Source organism: Sorex fumeus, unplaced genomic scaffold, assembly GCF_029834395.1.
Source record: "Sorex fumeus unplaced genomic scaffold, SorFum_2.1 ptg000128l, whole genome shotgun sequence".
Taxonomy (NCBI): domain Eukaryota; kingdom Metazoa; phylum Chordata; class Mammalia; order Eulipotyphla; family Soricidae; genus Sorex; species Sorex fumeus.
The window spans coordinates 38,358,612-38,379,453 of record NW_026606185.1 but is presented as its reverse complement, the minus strand read 5'-3'; the positions used below and the strand labels follow the sequence as shown (position 1 = coordinate 38,379,453).

General features: G+C 40.0%; 1 protein-coding gene and 1 non-coding gene across 5 annotated transcripts in view; one reads left to right on the top strand and one right to left on the bottom strand.

Moving 5' to 3' along the window:
- The window catches only part of GALNT1 (polypeptide N-acetylgalactosaminyltransferase 1), a 105,946-nt gene that overhangs the window by 76,665 nt on the left and 8,439 nt on the right, over positions 1-20,842 (bottom strand). The gene's annotated exons all lie outside the window — the stretch shown is intronic.
- LOC130045568 (U6 spliceosomal RNA) lies at positions 13,165-13,269 on the top strand. The gene has a single exon (XR_008795558.1). It is a non-coding gene; the product is annotated as a U6 spliceosomal RNA (small nuclear RNA).

The window sequence follows — 20,842 nt, the reverse complement described above, 5'->3', positions numbered from 1 at the left end:
TCTCTGGCCTGTAGGGCTGATAGATCTTCTTTGAGTTTTATAAGGAATTCCCCCATAAGTACTATTCTTCTCTAATCTCACTATTCTTTGGGATTTTTATCTCTACCTTTGGCTTTGCCATTTTAATTATATGTCTTAGTGTTCTTCTACTTGGGTTTATTTTGTTTGGAACTGTCTAGGCTTCTTGGAACTGAGCAAAGGTCTGATCCTCAGATTGGGAAAGCTGTTAGCTATATTTCAAGTTGTAATTCTTTCCTATTCTTTCCTCTTCCAGAACGTCTGCAAATTACTCCTCTTGAATCTATCCCACTGACTGCTCATATTTTCATCATTTTTCTTAGATCTTTTCTATTCCTTCTGTTCTTTGTTGATGGTGTCATATCTTGTTCTCAAGCTCAGTAATTCATTCCTAGGCCCTATCATTCTGTTCCTGAGCCCACCTATTATGCATTTTTTTAGTTCACCTATGTTCTTCAGTTTGGTAAATTTAATTGAAGTTTTCTCACATTTTCTTGTTCCTTATAGGAGTTCTCTTCTTATTTCCTTATCAATTTCCTTTCCATCACTACATTTTGAAGTCTTTATAGGAAGGTTATCAGGCTCTTGTATGTTTGGAGACATTCCTGGGCTTCTGCCTTTGTCCATAGTATAGGTGAGTTCCTCCACTTCTTCACTGTGTCTGGTGAGCTATGAGGGCTTAGGGCCAAGTGTCCAGTTTGTAGAAGACAAGGTGGCAATCAAGGGTTTGCAGTTGCTAATTTGACACAGAGACTATATAGCATCAAGCTTGTGCTGCTCTAAACTGTTGCTAGGCATTCATAGTCACAAATGTAGTGAATCAGCTATGTCCATTAGGACAGAGTTCAGTGGTCCCTCCCCACTTTCATATTTACCAGTGTCCCACCATGGCTGCCATTGTAACAGATTCTAAGTAGGGGCAGAAGCCTACAAAGAACCTGCTGTCATTAGACTCTGCAAAAAAATCCTTCACTGGTCCACAGTTGGAAGCTTGCCACAGTGTGTGGGGGGCAGGGGGCAGTTATGATAAAGAAGGGACTACTGTGACAATAATAGCTAGAAATGATTGCTCTGGACAAGAACTGAATGCTGAAAGTAGGTAAAGGATTACAGGGCATGCATGATCTTTCAGGGCCTTGAATCCTGTATTGCAAAGCATAATGCTGGGGGCGGGGGGAGGAGAGGGAGAGGGGAGAGAGAGAGAGAGAGAGAGAGAGAGAGAGAGAGAGAGAGAGGGGGAGAGAGAGAGAGATGCCGGCTGTAAAGGAGAGTTGAGGGAGAGGTGATAATCGGCGGTTGGAAATGTACACTGGTGAAGGAATGGGTGTTCGAACATTGTGTGACTAAAAACCCAATCATGAACAACTTTGTAACAGTGTATCTCAAGATGATTCAATACAAAAAAAAAATTCGTTTTTTAAATTTTTAAAAAATCTCCTTCTGACTCTGAGATAAGGCCTGCACTGAAATGCAATGGAGGAGAGGGAGAGGCTTTTGTGCCCGTTGGCTTAGAAAGACAGCACATTTCTTCCATGACTATTCTGTGTAGCCACAGATGTATGCCTTCCGTAACTGCCAGCCATGGCTACCTTACCTGGCTTAAGTTTTGCCTCTTGGTCAGGTTTTGTAAGGGTACTGTTTTTAAGGCTGGTATTTCCTTTCCCTGGGCAATGTTCTGCTTCGCTGTTGCTGTTCCTGCCTGGGTTCGGGGGGCCACAAATACCGGTGCTCTGAAGATTGAACTATAGTCAAGTCATGTGCAGTCCTGTACTGTCTGGCGCCTCTCCGGGCAACAACAGTGCCTGGGCTGTCTGCTCCATGTTCCTCCTGTTGCTAGCTGCTGGGTATTCCCATGCACTTCCTCTACAGGGCTTCTGGATCTGTGTTTTGGTGTGGTTTCCACTTGAGGGAAGCCCGTATAATATCAAAAAGCTCACTTCTCCACTATCTTGGCCTCACCCCCTCTATTCTGAAGTCTTTAAGTTTTAACTTTCACCTTTCACAGCTGTTTTTAATGCATCTAGAACTGCTTTTTATATGATGTTTGAGGCTCAATATACTTTTTTTTCCCTTATGTGGTTAAAGAACAATGCCAACATCATTTGCAGTGTGTTTCTTTGCAGGGTGTTCCATTTCCTCATTTGATTTTGTAAAAGTAGCTCTGCATAGATAAGATTTCCATGGAGATACAGTTCTGGGTTTTGCCTCAATTTTCTTCCATTACCTATTGGTCTATCCTTGCCCAATCACTCTATTGACTCAACTAATAAAATTTTATGTTGAGGGCTGGAGCAATAGTACAGTGGGTAGGACATTTGCCTTGCACATGGACAACCCAGGTTCAAGGTTCGATTTCCAGCATCCCATATGGTCCCTCAGCACTGCCAGGAGTAATTCCTGAGTGCAGAACCAGGAGTGACCCCTGTGCATTGCTGGGTGTGACCCAAAAAAGAAAAAAAAATATGTTGGGCAAGTGAGATAGCTCAAAGGGACAGGAGCACATGCTTTATACTGTGGAAGCCCAAGTTCAATCCCTGACAATGCTTGGTTTTCATCAAAGCTAGGGAAGGTATACCCAAGTACAGGTATGTAGCATCCAACACATTGGGTATGGCTGAAAAACAAAACAAAAATAATAAACTTATGTTGTTTTTATTTTGGGGCTACAATTAGTGGTGCTCACAGGCTTCTCTTGGATCAGTGCTCCAGAATCCTCTTGGTGGTGCTGAGGGGATCAGGCAATGCCAGGAATCTAACATAGGACACCCTAGGGAAGGAATGCCTTTGAGCTATCTCCCAAGCCTTACATTAGGTCTTAAGATCTGGTAGGACAAACATTCCAGAAATATCCTGACTACTCTCGACCCTTCACTTTCCAAAAAAAAACATATATTGAAATCAACTTCTCAGATTACACAAAAATAAAATCATGCCCAGAAGGGTTTTAAAAAGAAATAACAATGAGTTTATGTGACTGGCTTACTGATAAGTTTACAGGACAGTCTTCCTCATGGATCACCATAGATCCCCACATTTATTTAGGTCTCACTTAAGTCTTTTAATACATTTTACATACCTTTCATATAAAGATCTTAAATATCTTATTTTTGTATTCATTTCCAGGTATTGTAATAATCTATAAACAATTATGAAATATTTTTATATTTTCTATTTTGAGTGGCTACTTCTATAGTAACAGAACCGATTTTACCTTGGATTTTGACACTTGCTGACTAATATAAACCCTAAAAGATTATCTGCAGACTCTTGAATTTTCTATGAATATATTCATAGAGCCTCTAAGGAGCCAATTCTGCTCATTCCCTACAGTCTTGTAAATTTTCTTATTTTACTGACTGAGTCAATGCTCTGGGGCTGTACTGGATAGATGAGGTAACAGAAGATATGCTTAGTTTATTGCTGGTTTTTAAAAGATTGCTTTAAGGTTTCCTAGCAATATGATGAACACTGTATTTTTTTTAATACATAACTTCAGGTTATAAAATTTCTATCCTATCCTTAAGTCTAGTATGAGTACATTAATAAAGTAGTGAGTTTTAATAAATATATTTTCTTTAGCTTTTAAAATGAGACATTTAACTTTAAATAATTCATGTGGATAATTACACGAATAGATTTTCTAATTCAGAACCTAGTTATTCTTCTTAGAGTAAATCCTTTGTTCAATATTTCTTTATATAATATTTCTTTATACATTGCTGGTTTTAATTTGCCCGATTATTTTTCATTGCCCCTTGCTTCTTAGATATATTTTTATACTCTTAATATATTCAAAATTTACTCCATATTCTATATTTGACAAGTGGAATGTCTGCAGTTTCTCAATGCCTAGTTCTGCTGATTAAGTGATTGTGGCTTATTTGAAGTGTTACTAATTTTTTTTCAGTTGTGAGCTCATATTCCTAGAAAATTAACTTGGGTCAGTTATCTGATATCTGGTACTATACTCCTCCAAAGAATATTGGTGTTGGCTCCCAGACCTAACACCTGAAACCACTTTTCAGTAAATTCTTGGCTTGGGTGTTTTTTGCACCATTCAGGTACTATGCGCTCAAGCCTCAAATCCAATGAGAGTGAACCTGCTGCAGTTACAGTTTATCAGGGAGACGATTTTACCTTTGTATAAAAGATAAGCAGAGACAGAAAACTCTCCTTATCCCTAACTCTACCCACTTCACTGTTCTCCTGCAACCCCTACAATCTGAGAATGTGATTATTTTTTGTTTGTTTTTTGGTTTGGGGCTACCCCAGCTTGCTCCTGGTGGTCTCAGGGAGTCATATGCAGTACCAGATCGAATATGGGCCAGTCATGCATGCAAGGCAAACACCTTACCCAATGCACTATCTGTCTGGTCCCAAAAGGTTCTCATTATTTTTTTTCCCAACATTACTTATTAATCCCTTGCAGAAAATTTTTAGCTTTAAACAAAGTCTGTTAATCTTCTCACCTTGATTGATCCAGGCCTCTATATAGTATTCCATGGTTACCTCTGAAAATCTATAGCTTACAAGGATCAACAGTTATCTATACTCTTAGCAGAGCAGTGAGCATCATTAAAAGCCTTCCCTCTTAGATTCAAGATTTCATGCTTCTGACCTTTGAGGTATTACCTTACTTGCATGTCAACTCAACTACGCATTTAAAATAAATCTATTTCTAAAAGTCAAAGGTAGCATTCATTAACAAGTAAGTGTCAAACTCTGTTCTAAGCACTTGGCATGTATCATTAAACTAAGCAAAGATTAGTAGTCAAAGACTCTGTGGGCAAACAGTGGTGCAGATAGCAAAAAATAAACATCAGCAGACAGAATTATATACAAGGCAGTAAGAAGAATGGAAGGAATAGGTAAGAAAAGCAAAGAATTAAGATGGTGATAATAGTTGCAATCTTAAGGTAGCTATTACTGAAACATTAAGTATTGCCCAAAGATTAAAAATAAAACTACCATATGATAGAACAATTTCACTGCAAGGTATACATCTAAAAAAATTGAAACACTAAAAAAAATTTTTTTAATTAATTTAAAAAGAAAAACAGAGAGGAGAGTAACAGAGCCAGGAGTAACACTGAGCATTGTCTGGTATGACCTAAAAGAAGCCAAAAATCAAAATTTTTTTAAATTTTAAAAAAGGCAATATTGCCATTTCTGAAAACATAAATGGATCTTGAGAGCAGTATGCTTTCAATAAGGGAAGAAAGTCAGGGAAGATAATAACTGTTTGAACTTACTTAGATGTGGAATTTAAAAAAAAAAAAAAAAACTCAAAGAGAACAAATTGGTGGTTTACCAGACAAGAAATGGGGAATGAGTAAAATGCATAAAGGTAGTTAAAAGGTTATAATCTTCAGTTATAAAATAAGTATTTGTAATATAAAATAATTACATCAGGCTCGAGATGTAATTATAGTCTAATGACTATTTAGTTAATAATATATATTTGAAAGTTGCCGTGTCAGGGGATCTTAAAAGCTTTATCACAAAGACTAACAAAGGTGGGGCCAGAGCAACAGTAAGGTGGGTTGCAATGCATTTGCCTTGCATGCGGCTGACTCAAGTTCAATCACTTGGGATCCCATATCGTCCTGGGACCCCACGAGGATTGATCCCTGAGCACAGAGGCAAGATTAAGTCCTGAGTACCAGTGGATATGATCATAAAAAAAGTAAAGGTATAATTCTTTGTGTGAGAATGGATGTTAATGAGACCTGCTGTGACAGTACTGGAAATTAATGCTAAATGTAAACTAAATCTCACAGTCACTGTCCTCCCGTTGTTCATCAATTTGCTCGAGCGGGCCCAATAACGTCTCCATTGTGACCATTGTTACTGTGTTCGGCATATTGAATACGTCACGGGTAGCTTGCCAGGCTCTCCGAGAGGGGCGGAGGAATTGAACTCGGGTCGGCCATGCTGGTTGCATGCAAGGCAGACGTCCCTACCTGCTGTGCTATCGTTCCAGCCCGAACTAAATCTCAATAAATAAAAAGTACTTATGTACACATAGCACTAGTTTTTATTAAATATGAAATTATAAGAAACTATGAGTTTTCCTTTTAATTGCGATGAAGTACAACAGAAAACAGATTACAGACATGTTAATACCAAGTGATTACTTCCACATCAAATAAAAAGCAACACCCTTCAATATTAGTAATTTGAGATGTTGCTTAGGAAATTATATCTATTCAAAAAATAAAAACAAAAAATGTTAATTGATGTATTACAAAATCAAAATAGGCAAATGGTAAAGAAGGCTTAGCTTTCAAATTTCTAAAGATAATTATAATTAATTCATATTACTATTAGTTCTTTTGGATGTTAAACCTAACTAAGAAGCAATTTATCTAATTATATCTCATTCTATATTTTATGAAGATATGCCCTACTTATAACTCTGGTTATAAATAGATTAATAGTTTTCTTCTTTTCATAAGAATCAAGTATGAAGTTGAGCTATTAAATTACACCTACAAATTCAAGACATTTTTCAGCCCTGTAATTATTTTCAATGCTTTCCCTCTGTCTCTCAATTTTCCCTTCTTTTAAAATGCACACAATAAAACAAGTTCATATGCTATAAAAATACGCTATATGGAAATGCACACAATATATTTACATGTACATAGTAAAGTAAAGGCCCTCCCGTTGATCATCGATTTGCTCGAGCGGGCCCAGTAACGTCTCCATTGGAGACTTTGTTGTTACTGTGTCTGGCATATCGAATACTCTCACTATCTTGCCGGGCTCTCCGAGAGGGGCGGAGGAATCGAACTCGGGTCGGCCATGTTGGCTGCGTGCAAGGCAGACGCCCTACCCGCTGTGCTATCGCCGGCGCGATACATGTACATAATTAATGCTTTTTCCCAAACATAATAATCAAGATAATAATGAACTCATGTTTCAGCATGGTGCTTTCATGTTGTAAAATAGAAACTCCTGGAGGATAAAACCTACAAAACTTACAGAGAATTTACTTGCAAAATTAGCAGCTTTTTAAGAAACTTGTGATCCTTTTTTTCAAGACCAAAAAAAAAAAATCCAACAACAAACAGTTCAATGTAGGGTTGGAGGGACACTACAGAGGTTAAGGCAATGTCTTCCATGAAGCGGACATTGGTATGGTTCCCAGAGCATCACCAGGAGTGATCCTTGAGCACAAAGCCAGGAGTAAGGTCTAAGCACTGCCTGATGTGGGAGGGCTCAGACACTCACACACACACTTCAGAGTATTAACAAAACAAACCATCCTGAGAATTTTTCTGAAGTAGACAAATAACATTCTAACACAACAACATCTACAATGGGCTGGTGGTAACGATGCTAGAGTACTGTCTAAGCCCTAGACCGGCTGCCACTCTCCTCGACTCTTCAGACTACACAAAGTCCTACTACACTTGGCAAAGAATTACACTTCCTCCACCCCCTTGATTCTGACTGCTTATGTATGTAGCCTTGACAGAATTCTATTTTACACATTCTCAAATGTGCAAAGATAAGTCTTTTAAAAACCTCAGTCAGATGATGTTTAATGACAAATATTTCTATAAAGCTGCTGCAAATTTCAATATTTTCTTTCTTTAAATGGGAGAAGTAAACCTTAGAAATAAGGTCTCTAGTTGCAATTAAATCCCTTTTTTATATTAAATGAAAGCAAAACCAATGATCATGTGTTTAAAGGAAAAGCCTCACTAAAATATTAATTCTTGTATTTCAATGTTCTATTATAGTGAGCTATTCTATATTAAAACGTCATTAAATAAAATGCAGAAAGCTATTTCACAGTACAGGGTTGCAAATTCTCAAAATGTTCATCTGCCTCCCTCTCATACACAATAGCCACCTTGAAGGTATCAATTAGTTTATTGATTGTCTGGTATTTAATTGAAGGTATCAATTACTACATCAGTTTAACTGAAAAAGAGAGAAGAGCAGGGATCTCCTCTTTTCCCCCCCTCAATTCTTAATTCTGAGGTACTTTAACCCAAGTAATTCCAACCATACCTCTTCTATACAAGGTGCTTGAAAAAATTTTAAACGTTCTCTTGCTATTTAAAGCTGAAAACCATCTACCTACAATAGATATGAAAATCACAATTCAGGGTCCCTCCCCCCCACACACACACACAGGTCTCCTCAAAACGCTTTTAGGAAATATCTTAAGAGATCTTCAAGATCAAAACCATTTGGGAGGCTGGAGAGATAGCACAGCGGGTAGGGCGTTTGCCTTGCACGCGGCCGACCTGGGTCCGATTCCCAGCATCCCATATGGTCCCCTGAGCACCGCCAGGAGTAACTCCTGAGTGCAGAGCCAGGAGGAACCCCTTTGCATCGCCAGGTGTGACCCAAAAAGCAGGAAAAAAAAAAGATCAAAACCATTTGGGAGCTGGAGAGATAGCACAGCGGGTAGGGTGTTTGCTTTGCACACAGCTGACCCGGGTTCGATTAGCAGCATCCCATATGATCCCCTGAGCACCGGAGTGCACAGCTAGAAGTAACCCCTGTGCATTGTTGGGTGAGACCCAAAAAGCAAAAAAAAAAAAGGTCAAAACCATTTGTATATTAATACAAAGTCACTTTCTGCTTCTTTATTCTCATTTCATCATATTAAAATTAGTTTCAAGGAGCCAGAAAGGTTGAACAGCAGATAAGGTCTTGCACATAGCAGATCTGGTTTCAATCCCAGCACTGCATATGGTCCCCAGAGCCCTTCCAGGAATATGCCCTGAGCACAACCAGGTGTGACCAAAAAAACAAAAACAATGTAATTTGTTAAAACACACACACACACACACACACACACACACACACACACACACACACACTTTTAATGGTAGGGCATATGCAGTACCTTCCAAATAGCATGCAACCAGCCAATTCTTCAAAGTGTCTGCCACTCTTACAGAGGCATCATTCTCAGCTCTACAGAGCTTAGTATCTGCACTACAAATCAGAAAGAGCCTCTGCGTCTCCTTGTTCATCTATCTGTCCTTTAAAAGCCACTAAAGCTCTCAATGAATTTATAGGAATAATAAATTTAAATCTAGGTCAATAAATTTTGTAGTAGAACAGAGACTGTGACAAAGATTGAAGAAAAATAAATTAATTTGTTGGATGGAGAACTAGGAAATAATTCAAGATGAAATTCTTTGGGATTATTTAAACTACCTCTGCCATTATTTTTATTACCACTATGAAGAATTGATAGTAAGTTCAATTATAGTGTGTAAAAAAGTCTACGAATTTGAAGGTACAATAGAGTTAAAACATTAAAACTATAATGCTGAAATTTTAGTTCTGCTACAGAGTCCTAATTTATCAGCAACTACCTGACTGAAAATTTTACACATCCTTTATTATAAAATGAATGGCCCATACTGCCAGCACGGCAGACTTCAGGGGTTTTTAACCTAGAGTGCGTGGAATACGTTTCACATTTGTTTAATACTCTATTTCAGTCTTGAAATTCTTAGCTATTAATAAGGACACCATGTTTTTTACTTTGCAATGAACTCACAAATCACAGAACTAGTTCTATCCCTTGAACTTCTACTACTGTGATTCTGTGAAAGTGTATCTCCATGGTTCCAAACCCAATGATGACCTTAAAGCATAAAACTGAAATAATCTCAATTTCATAAAGTCAGAATGATTTCCAAAATCATTTTTTTCTTTTTTAAGACTTACTAGTGTTATTTCGTATTTTTAAGGATTCATTTTAACAACAAATCCAATGTTACTATTTTACACAGGATTCTGCTACAAAAATTTAGGTTTTATCTCTATTGAAAATAACCAAAAATACCTTAAAGATAATTCATATCACTCCTACCAGTGATCAGTGGACCATACAGTTCAAGAAATCGAACTGAGGGGCTGGAGTAATAGCACAGCAGGTAGGTCGTTTGCCTTGCACGCAGCCGACTCGAGTTTGATTTCCAGCATCCCGTATGGTCCCCTGAGCACTGCCAGGAGTGATTCCTGATTCCTGAGTGCAGTGCCAGGAGTAACCCCATGCATTGCCGGTGTGACCCCCCCCCCCAAAAAAAAGAAAAAGAAATCGAATTGGGGTAGATTGCATGCAAAGCCAGTACCTTAACCCCTATACTACCTCTCTAGCCCTTTGCTTTACTTACATAAAAAAAAAAATATGTGAAGTATAATTTGGGTTGTCATTACAATCTATATTTTCAAAGCAGTGATTTTTTTTTATTTTTAGTGAAACACCATGAGGTACAGTTGTAGATTTACAATTTTTTGTGCTTGGGTTTCGATTATACAATGATCAAATACCCATCCCTCCACCAGTGCCCATTTTCCACCATCATGGATAGTATCCCTCCCACCCCCATCCCTCCCATCTCACCCTGCCTCTGTGGCAGGGCAATCCCCTGTGTTCTCTCTCTCCTTTTGGGTGTTGTGGTCTTCAAAGCAGTGATTTAAAGGGATTACTATTAAGAAAAAAGCAATCTAATTATAATCAAAATAAAAAATAATCACTGCTCTCTTCCAAATGCTTCTGATCTACATTTCCAAGTTTCATTTTAAAAAATAATTCTCTTTGGATGGAGAGTTAATTAATACAACAGGTAGGGTGTTTGCCTTGCACACAAGACAACCTGCATTTGATCCCCGACACCATATATGGTCCACTCCTTCACCCCCCAGACCTGCCAGGAGTGATCTCTGGGTGTAGGTAGAGCTGGAAGTAAACCCTGAGCACTGCGGGGTATGACCCCCAAAATAAACAAAAAGTATTATCTTACAAGAAAATATTGATTGGTCCTAACATATAATGTGAAGGTAGTCAAGAATCAAAAGTCAGAGTTCATAACTGTTCTAAATGAAATAATCCATGCAGCATTACTTCACATAATTTAATACATAATGTGACAGCACACAGAGAAGAGGTTCAATGGGAACAATGTCAAATAATCAAAAGGAACACATTTCAAATAAGTCTGAAAACTAGCAATTTCTCATGAAATGGGCTGCAGGAACAACTGTTTTGTAAAATCTCATTTTATCCAATTTATTCTGCATAAGTTGACAGCACTTTAAATGACTTAAGTTTTTTGCACACAATCCCATCTAAGCCTATTTTGTAGTCTCTAAAGCTCTAACATTAATAATCAAAGACCAATTTTTAAGAGGCAAATGCACAAATAATAATCATAAAAAAGGAGGATATGATTAAATAAAGCACCATTATTAAGTTAGTCAATGAACAAAGACTGGTACATAAAAAATGTCCAGAAGAAAATCTTACTTTTTCCTAGGGGCCAGAGGTAGTACAGGATTAAAGCACATGCTTTGCATGCAGTTGACCCTACGTCCAATGACCCACAGAATGATCCCTAGGACCACATTGTTCCTTAAGCACCAGCAGGTGTGAGCCCAGAGGACCTCTGAGATGGCCCAGGTAATCCTTGCCCACAGAGCTATGCAACACAGTATCCTTGAGCCCTTGTGGAGAACCATCAGTCCATTGTACAATTATTAATATAAACACAGTCGTACTGTTTGATCACCGTTCTAGAGTTGTTTTCAACTCTTTTTGATGACAAAAACATGAGTATTAAATAAAGATGTGGACAACTGAAATCTTGAAAGGACAAGAAACTGAATTAGCTGGAAAAGTCTCTTCCTAAGAAAAACAAATGTAAGCACTTAAAAGCTACTCTTTTAAGATGGCAAAACACTGAAAATCAGTGATACGAAAACATGACTATATACACATGCTACAGAGTATGTATTTGTGTGTAACAGAGGGGACTAGGAAGGAGTAGAGGAACACAAGAGAAACAATACGAAGATACTAAAACAAATGAAACAAAATGAACCAAGAAGATATTTCAAAGGGTGGAAAAGCATGCCTTATAGTCTTAAAGTCCTGAATTCAATCCCCGGCACTGCAGCACCCCTCAGCAATACTTGGTGTAGCTAGTGCTGGGCTGGGCAGCATTTCATCACCATGCCCAAGCACTGAACCAACTAGTCTGGTTAGCCAAGTATCACCATGAGTGGATCCCTGGGTCTCCAGAGCACTGCTTGGAGGCAGTCCCCTCCCACACTCTCCCCCACCACCACACCGCCACACACACCCCCAAAACAACAAAACAAAAACCACTGATTTTTGAATAGTCAAAGTGAAACAAATTATAAATGCACAGCTAAAGGAGATCCTATGGCTATGAAAATCCTAACATACCTATTTCTAAATCAATCACTCTCAAAGAGGGTGCTGCTATCATGATGGGACTACTCAGAGTCTACTTCCCATTCAGAGAGGGTCATGCCTGGGGGAGGGTCATGGAAGGGCGAGAATCACAGGTCAGAACAAGGACAGTCAGTGATTCCTAAATTATGGCCCCAAATTCTTGGAAGGAAAGCTAAGTTCTCTGACTCTTGAATAAATCATATCATAGTATGTGTGTGCACAGGTGTGACTGGGTAGGGAGGAGGAGGTAAAGATATGTGGCACTGATTTAAAATATGCACCAACGGGGCCGGAGTAATAATACAGCAGGTAGGGCATCTGCCTTACATGCAGCTGACCTGGGTTCACTCCCCAGCATCCCGTTGGTCCCCAAGCACTGCCAGGAGTTAATTCCTGAGTGAAGAACTAGGAATAATTCTTGATCGCCAGGTGTGACCCCCCCAAAAAAAAATCTATATCTATATCTACATATATGCACATATGTATATGCACAAATACTCTAAATAAAACCCAAATTCTTTTAAAAATTCTTAATTAGTTCATGTTAATGTTTTAAATACCATCAAGGAAAAGCAGCACCAGACTACCTGGATTTGCATCTGATTCTGACTCTTAGTGTAAGATCACAAAAGCTTACTATGACAATTAAAGAAACAACATGCAAACGGCCGAGATCAGAAAAAGTATAAACTGTACTGAGCAAAACACAAAATTCTAGTTGTCTGACATACAAGTAAGATACCTATGATACAAAAAAAAAAAATCATGCCTGTGATTCTATTTTCTGACCACCTCTTCCACCCCCAGATGCCTTGGTTTCCAATACATGCTTCCCGGCTTAATTCTAGCACTGTGCTGCAACTCAACTGGAATTGGGGCAGCCGGAGCTTAAGAAATGCAAGTAAGCGCTCGCTTCAGCAGCACATATACTAAAATTGGAACGATGCAGAGATTAGCATAGCCCCGGTGCAAGAATAACACACAAATTTATTGAAGCATTCCTTGCTTAAAAAAAAAAGCAGGTAAGTCTTGAAAAGATGTCTTAGGAAGCACAGAGAGAAGACTAAATTGTGATTAGCAATGGGCTAAGATTTTGTTTCAGAATGTTGTGTGAATGACTGCCCATGATGGAAAAAGCACAGTGAGGAGTAAGTGGCATCGGAGAAACAGACGCATCTATTTATGGCTCAAAGTTTCTGCTTGGTAAAATTCTTGGGTATTTTTAATGAGATCTCTAATCAACAAGATGTGTACTAAAGAGCATGACCTTAGATTCACTGGGGCAATGCAAGGACTCAGAGAGAACAGGGGATCTTTTCATCTCTGGCGAAATCTTTTTTCTTTAGTTCAGCACACTTCAGCATATGGGAAATTCAAGTTCACAATCCAACTATTATTGCACAATAGTATTTAAGGGCAGAATTATTCTGAGGTGTACTGGAGAGAGTGCTCAGCTGTCAGTGGCTCATGTGAGGCATGAGTTTTAACCCTAGTAACACACGGCCCCTGAGCAATACCAGCACTAAAACTGCCCTAGTGGGCCCCAGCACCTGCTGGGCTGGCCCTAGCAGCTCCCTAAAGCTGAGTTCAAACACTAAACCAGGAGTGGTTCTTGAGACGCCTGAACACTTCCAGGAAACCCCTATCACCACACCTGGTCTCCCCAAAATATATATGCATTTAACAAAGAGCGAACAATGTTAGGTTATTGACTTGTAATTTGATATAAGCAAGGCTGATTTGGTTCCGGTTTTGGTTTGTTCTGTTCTGTTTTGAGTGGGAGGCAGGTGGGGCCCTCCCCAGAGGTAAGTGGGAGGTCATGCAGTGATGGTCTCATGAATGTAAGGCATGTGCTCTGAACCTTTGAGCTACCTCCCCTCAAATTTGAAATCCTCAGCAATTTTTCCCCCAGGTATTCTATTTGTACTACCCTGATTTACATCACTAAACCCCCATCTATGCTTTTACATCTATTTCCAACTTACCACCCAATTTGAATCCAGTTGTTATTTTCTACACCCATTTTGACTCTCTGGAGAAAAGATTTTCCAGTTCAGGGTTTAGATAAACCCAAGCTAATGATTTCATGTCCCTCTCTCTTTTGACATAATCTACTACATGTGCCACTTCCTCCTAAATTCTCCCTAAACTGTTTCTATGCTCTCTATAGTACCCTCTTTCTAAAATACAATTCCCTACTTTCTTACATTTCTCAAAATGCACCCCAAATTTAAACTTTTTAAAAATGTCCACAAGTAAATAACATTAAGTATTTTCCCTCTAATTCAGTTAGCATATTCCTTTATACATACACACACACACACACACACACACACACACACACACACATACATTTGAGGCACTTCAGAAACTTCAACAGGCCAAATGAACATGAGGGAGGCCTGAGTTCAATCCCTGGCACCCAGTGATGTATCTATGAACTCCAAGCACCAAGAATATCTATGAGCTCCAACCACCACAAAAATATCTATAACCTCCACTTGAAAATAATGTTAGGGGAAAAAACTCAGGTTGGGACCAGAAAGGTAGTAAATTTCTCCTGTTCCTCTTTACAGACCTTCCCTCCTTTTCAAGAAAAATAATGCTCTCTACTTGTACACTTAGTTATATACTTTTCTATCATTTAGAAAGTCTTATCCCACAAATACTCCTCTCTTCACACCCACCAAAAAGCCCTTTACTTCCAAGGTAACGGTCAGGCCAAATTGTGTCCAGAAATGAGGATTTTTGTCCTATTCTTCCACACTGGGAAAAAAAAATTTTTTTCCTTGAGGCCCCTCCCGTTGATCGTCGATTTGCTCGAGCGGGCCCAGTAACGTCTCCATTGGAGACTTTGTTGTTACTGTGTCTGGCATACCGAATACTCTCGGTAGCTTGCCGGGCTCTCCAAGAGGGGCGGAGGAATCGAACTCGGGTTGGCCATGTTGGCCGCGTGTAAGGCGAACGCCCTACCCGCTGTGCTATCGCTCCTTGAGAATTTTTAAAAATCAAGATATTTCACTTAAAAAGGAAAAAAAAATCTATGACCATATTACGAAAATCCTATTTGCCAATTACAGTTTGACCCCTATGAATAGGACATTTGACATTTCCAAAGTACCAGGGTCCCCTTCCTTGACAACGTCGCCTCTATAGTGACTCTGCATCTATGCTATACCTCTATACTAAAGGTAAGGTAAAGGCCCTCCCGTTGATCGTCGATTTGCTCGAGCGGGCCCAGTAACGTCTTCATTGGAGACTTTGTTGTTACTGTGTCTGGCATATCGAATACGTCATAGGGAGCTTGCCAGGCTCTGCCATGCGGGCGAGACACTCTCGGTAGCTTGCCGGGCTCTCCGAGAGGGGCGGAGGAATCGAACTGGGGTCGGCCATATTGGCTGCGTGCAAGGCAAACGCCCTACTGCTGTGCTATCGCTCTACACCTATATCCCTTGTTCTCATGGGCCATACCCCACTACTTTGGCAAATAACAGGCTTTGCTCTTTCCTGTACTGAAAGGTCATTGGTGCAACTCCTCCGATGTTCGTTCTCTTCTCCACCATACTTCAAGGAATGGCCACTGACACTTATCATGGCCATGCACTCCTCACCCCCCACTCTGCTGAAACTACATAGGGCAGAGAAAGCAAGGAAGAGAGGAGCCTTTTTCATACTCCTGCCTGTTGGCATCAGAGCCCCACACTCCTCGGATGCTCTCCTCCCTTGGCTTTCCGGACTTGACCCTTTGCTTACTCTGTTGAGGAGATCACAGAGATCCTGCAACAGTGAGGTCTCTGAAATCAACGCTAAATGTCATAGAGGCCTCAAACATTCCATATTATCCTCCCCTTACAACACCACCTCATATCTTAAGAGTTTCTCTCCGATGGGGCCACAAAGATAGTTCAACGGGAAAACCATTTACCTTGCACACAGTTAACAGAGATTCAACCCCTGGCACCCCATACAGTCCCATAAGTACCGCCAGGAGTAATCCCTGGGTACAGAGCCAGGAGTAAAACCTAAGCACGGCCAAGTGTGCCCCGCCCCCATCCAAAAAAATTTTTTTTCAGATGAGGCCAATGATAGAAGGCTTAGATCGCTTGCTTTGCACTTTGCAAACCCTGCACAGAGTTAGGAACAGACCCTAATTAAGATACAGCCAAGTGTGGCCTCCAAATCCAAAGAGAAAAAAGCAGGAAAAGAGACTCAGTCTAAAATCCTGACCACAGGCGATAATGGAGATAAACTCACAGATGATTCAACATTTATTGACCACTTCTTAGCTGCCAGCTCTGATGTTTATGAGCACAATAAGAGAAGGTCCCTAACCCTGCATAAGGAACTCTTATATATAAAAGCGGGACAGACTGGCAACGACATGACACAGGATATTCTAGGACTAGAAAGAAGCTCTAAAAAAAAAGGCATGAGCAGCTGCCTTATGAACACCAATTCTGATGTTACACAGAAACAATACCAACTTTTTAATCCAGGCCTCCTTTAACCCATCCTATCTTCTCACCAAAATCACATCCATTTCCTACAGTACAGTGGGGTGATGTATATAAAATCTGAAACAGCACTCTCCCATTCAACACCTTTCAACACTGAGAATTCAGGTCCGGTAGCATCTCTCGCCTGCTGAGTTTTCTACTGTAGCATCTGTCGCCTCCTGACTTTTCTGCGGCCATCTCGCCCCATTTACCCTCCACACTTTCAGCCACACTGATCTTGCAGTTACTTAAAGAGGACTGAGTTCTCTTCGGCTCCCTGGCCTCTGCACACAACATTCTTTTTACCTGAAATCCTTTTGTCCCCACTTTCTGACCTCTGGATTCCAGTCAGAATGTCATTTAACTAATTATCTCTATTTTCGTCTGCTCTGTTAGGTTGTGTGGTCAATAAGGACAGGAACCATGTTGTTATGTGCATTTTGTATTCACAGTATCTGAGATACAGCAGATTGTCAATATATACTTGCTCAATTAAGATAGAAAGAACTCTTCCTCTAAGGTCCCAATTCTGAGCCTCAACCTCAAATTGCTCAGCCCTCTCTCCCATTCCCTATTTTTATCATCTCAATGCTAATGATGCTATTTTGTACCTTCAGACTGACCTCTCCTAAGATCAAGCTCCTCAAGGATGATGTTAGAAGTTAACCATATCCAGAGTCCTTTTCTGACACCTACAGTTTGATATGTCTCTAGACTCATTAACTATCACCAAAGTCACCCTGGTTTAGACTTTTTTTAAAAAATTGCTATTAATGGTGGCATTCACTTAAAGGACAAGTAACTGACTTCATTCTTTCCTTTATCCATTAAGAAGAATATCTGATTCAACCTCTACACCTGACATACTCAGCTGAAATAATACATTGCTTTGTTTGCTACCTTAGGCCTTTTAAAACATTCTCCACTTTGTCTTGCACGTGGCCAATACAGGTTTGATCCCCAGCACTCCATATGGTCTCCAGAGTCCTGTTGGGAGTAATTCCTAAATGCAGAGCCAGGATTAAGCCCTGAGCATTGCAACGTGCACCACCATGTACATAAAAGTCTAGTTCTGATCATGTGAATCAGACTCATCAAAATTCTTTAATGAATGCTTACTTTCTTCCAAATAACATTCATACTCTCCTGAGTGGTGTTCAAATCCTGTACCAACCTTGCCTACGATCTTCTACCAAAGTGGTGTAGTTTACTGATTAAGACAAAACTAAGGGTTGAGCAGCAGCACAGCAGATAGGGTATTTGCCTTCACACAGGTGCCCTGCGTTCAATTCCCAGCATCCCATGTTGTTCCCTGAGCACGGCCAGGAGTAATTCCTGAGTGCAGAGTCCGGAATAACCCCTAGGTGTGACCCAAAAGCCAAAAAGACAAAACTCTAGAAGAACCTGTCACACTAAAGGCACAGAACAGGTACAGAGGCAGATTTCACCATTTACCTTCACCATGCCACATTTCTTCATAGGGACAAATAGGGGCAAATAAAAATACTTGCTTTTGAGGGTTGTTGTAAACATTAGATGCATTCACGTAAGAACACTGAGAAATATTCATGATTGTGTTTTGTTTTCCTTGGTTGTTTTATTTGTAGTGCCAGGAATCAAACCCAGGATCTCACATATGCAAGGTATGTGCCCTACCATTTTGAGTTCTGTAATCACATCTCCAGTAGTCAACAGTCTACAAACAATCCAAGTTCTGAAGTAAAAGGTCACAATAGTAAAAACACCAACTGAAAAGTTGCCAACGTTACCCCCTCGTTTCTTTACTCATGGACATTCCCAGTCAAAAGTTTTGCCACATAGTTCCTTTCGCTCCAGGAGTGTCTATAACCCACACCCTGCAATGCCATGAAGGATGCTTGTCAAAAGGATTTCCAACCATGTTCAGACTCTCAGTCTCTCCTTTCTTCCTCCGCTTTCTCCTAGCACACCCAAAAGTAACATCAGAGACCGTTTTGTCACCATTTTTCATACCCAATTACAAAGTTGTTTAGATTTAGTATAACCCTAAGTTGATGGAGCACCTGCTTTGCATGTATGAGGTCATTGATTTGATTTGATCTCCAGCAAAACACAAACACACATACACACACACACACACACACACACACACACACACACACACTTCTCAGGCCTTTCCTCACTACAATGGTCCTAATACTTCCCTTGCACAAAGACATTTAAGATAATTAAAATTAATCCTGTAGTCTTATTATGAGCAGAATTTAGGGCTGGAGAGATAGTACAGAAGAAAAGGGGCTTGTCTTGCAATTAGTTGATTCCCCTTTGGATCCCTGAGACCACACATGGTCCCCTGAGCACTGACAAGAGTAAACCTTGAGCACTGCCAGGTGTAGCCCAAACCCTTCTCCCAAAACATTTAGAAAGCTTGAAGCAATTTGACAGAAATTTAAAAGTTATGTGTTGCAAACTTAATTCATTTTTCTTTTCACAAATTTTAGAAAATATCAAACCATGAAAAGGAGAAATGTTAAAAACCAGTCATTCAGGGACATCTACTGTTGTCAAAATGGAGTAGATATACTTTCCCATAGCCCCATCAAGTACATAAAAATATTGTAGACTATACAAATAAAACAAAATTTAACGTATGGAGAGAAGACAGCATACCAGACACCTCAAAGTCAAAGGAATAATACATGAGATTTATTTTTACCTAAATTATGCCAGACCTATAGCTGAAGAAGCCAGCAACTGAGAAATGTTGGCAGAAACAAAACCAAAAAGCCTCAACAAAAGTCTGCTCTTTCTGGCGCAAGTATCAGAAAGAGGATCTCCTAGGAAGCCATAAAACTCCACACCTCCTCCCACTGCCCCACAGCCCTGGCTGGCGAGCAAACTCAGCTCTCAGGCATGCAGGGTATCTGCTTTACCCCCAAGCCACATCTCTGGCCCACAAGCCACAAAAACTGAGGAAAAGAAAGTCTATTCCAAACACCACGAAAAACTGTGGTTCCAGACAAGCCAGCAAACATTAGGTGCCTGGATTTCACAAATGACCAGGCTATAAAAAGACACCTCACACCGAGGTGTAGGGTGGAGTAGGGAGGTACTGAGCTGGCAAGTAGGTGGCCCAGAGTTTCATTTATATGTTATTCTCAAGGCAAGCTCTTCACTATCTTCCTGACCCAGCTAGACCTCTACTCCCGCCAGCAGTAAGAAAGCACTCTAGAGCACTCTAGTCTCTGATCACTGTCACCCCGTTGTTCAATGATTTGCTCAAGCGGGCCCAATAACGTCTCCATTGTGACACTTGTTACTGTGTTTGGCATATTGAGTACGGGTAGCTTGCCGGGCTTTGCCGTGCGGGCGAGATACTCTTGATAGCTTGCCAGGCTCTCCGAGAGGGGAAGATGACTCGAACCTAGGTCGGCCAGGCCAGCTGCATGCAAGGCAAATGCCCTACCACTGTGCTATCACTCCAACCCAGTCTCTGATCAAGAGAGAGCAAATAAAGAAGCTGGGCTTCTAATTCCTCCTGCAATAACAAAACATCACCAACTGCTGGAATGACAACCAAAGAGTCAGCTAAAACAAGATCATAATTTCAAAGCATAATGAAAATGCCCAGATTTTCATCAAAAAACATGGCTCATACTAAGAGCCACAATGAACTCAAATCGCAAAAGGTATCAAGAAATACCAACACCAAAATGAAAAATACCAGAATTGTCTAAGAATAATTATAAGGCAGTCGTGACAGAATTGGTTCAACTTAAAAGTATTGTTGAATGGCCAAAGATATGGTACAGCAGGTAAGGTATGGCACACAGCCAACCTAAGTTCAATCCCTTGCACTGCTTATGGTCCCCTGAGCGCTACCAGAAGTTATCCCTGATAGAAGAGCCAGGAGTAAGCCTTGAATACCACCAGGTGTGACCCAAAAATAGACAAATGAAAAAAATATATTGGTAATTCATTTTAATTTTTAAAAATAATCTCAAGTGAGATTTACGCATCAGCCGAAGTTTTTCTTTAATTTCTTCATCTCAGCAGAGACATATATTTCTTAAAAATGAAAACTTTAGCGCTAAATAACCTGGCAGAA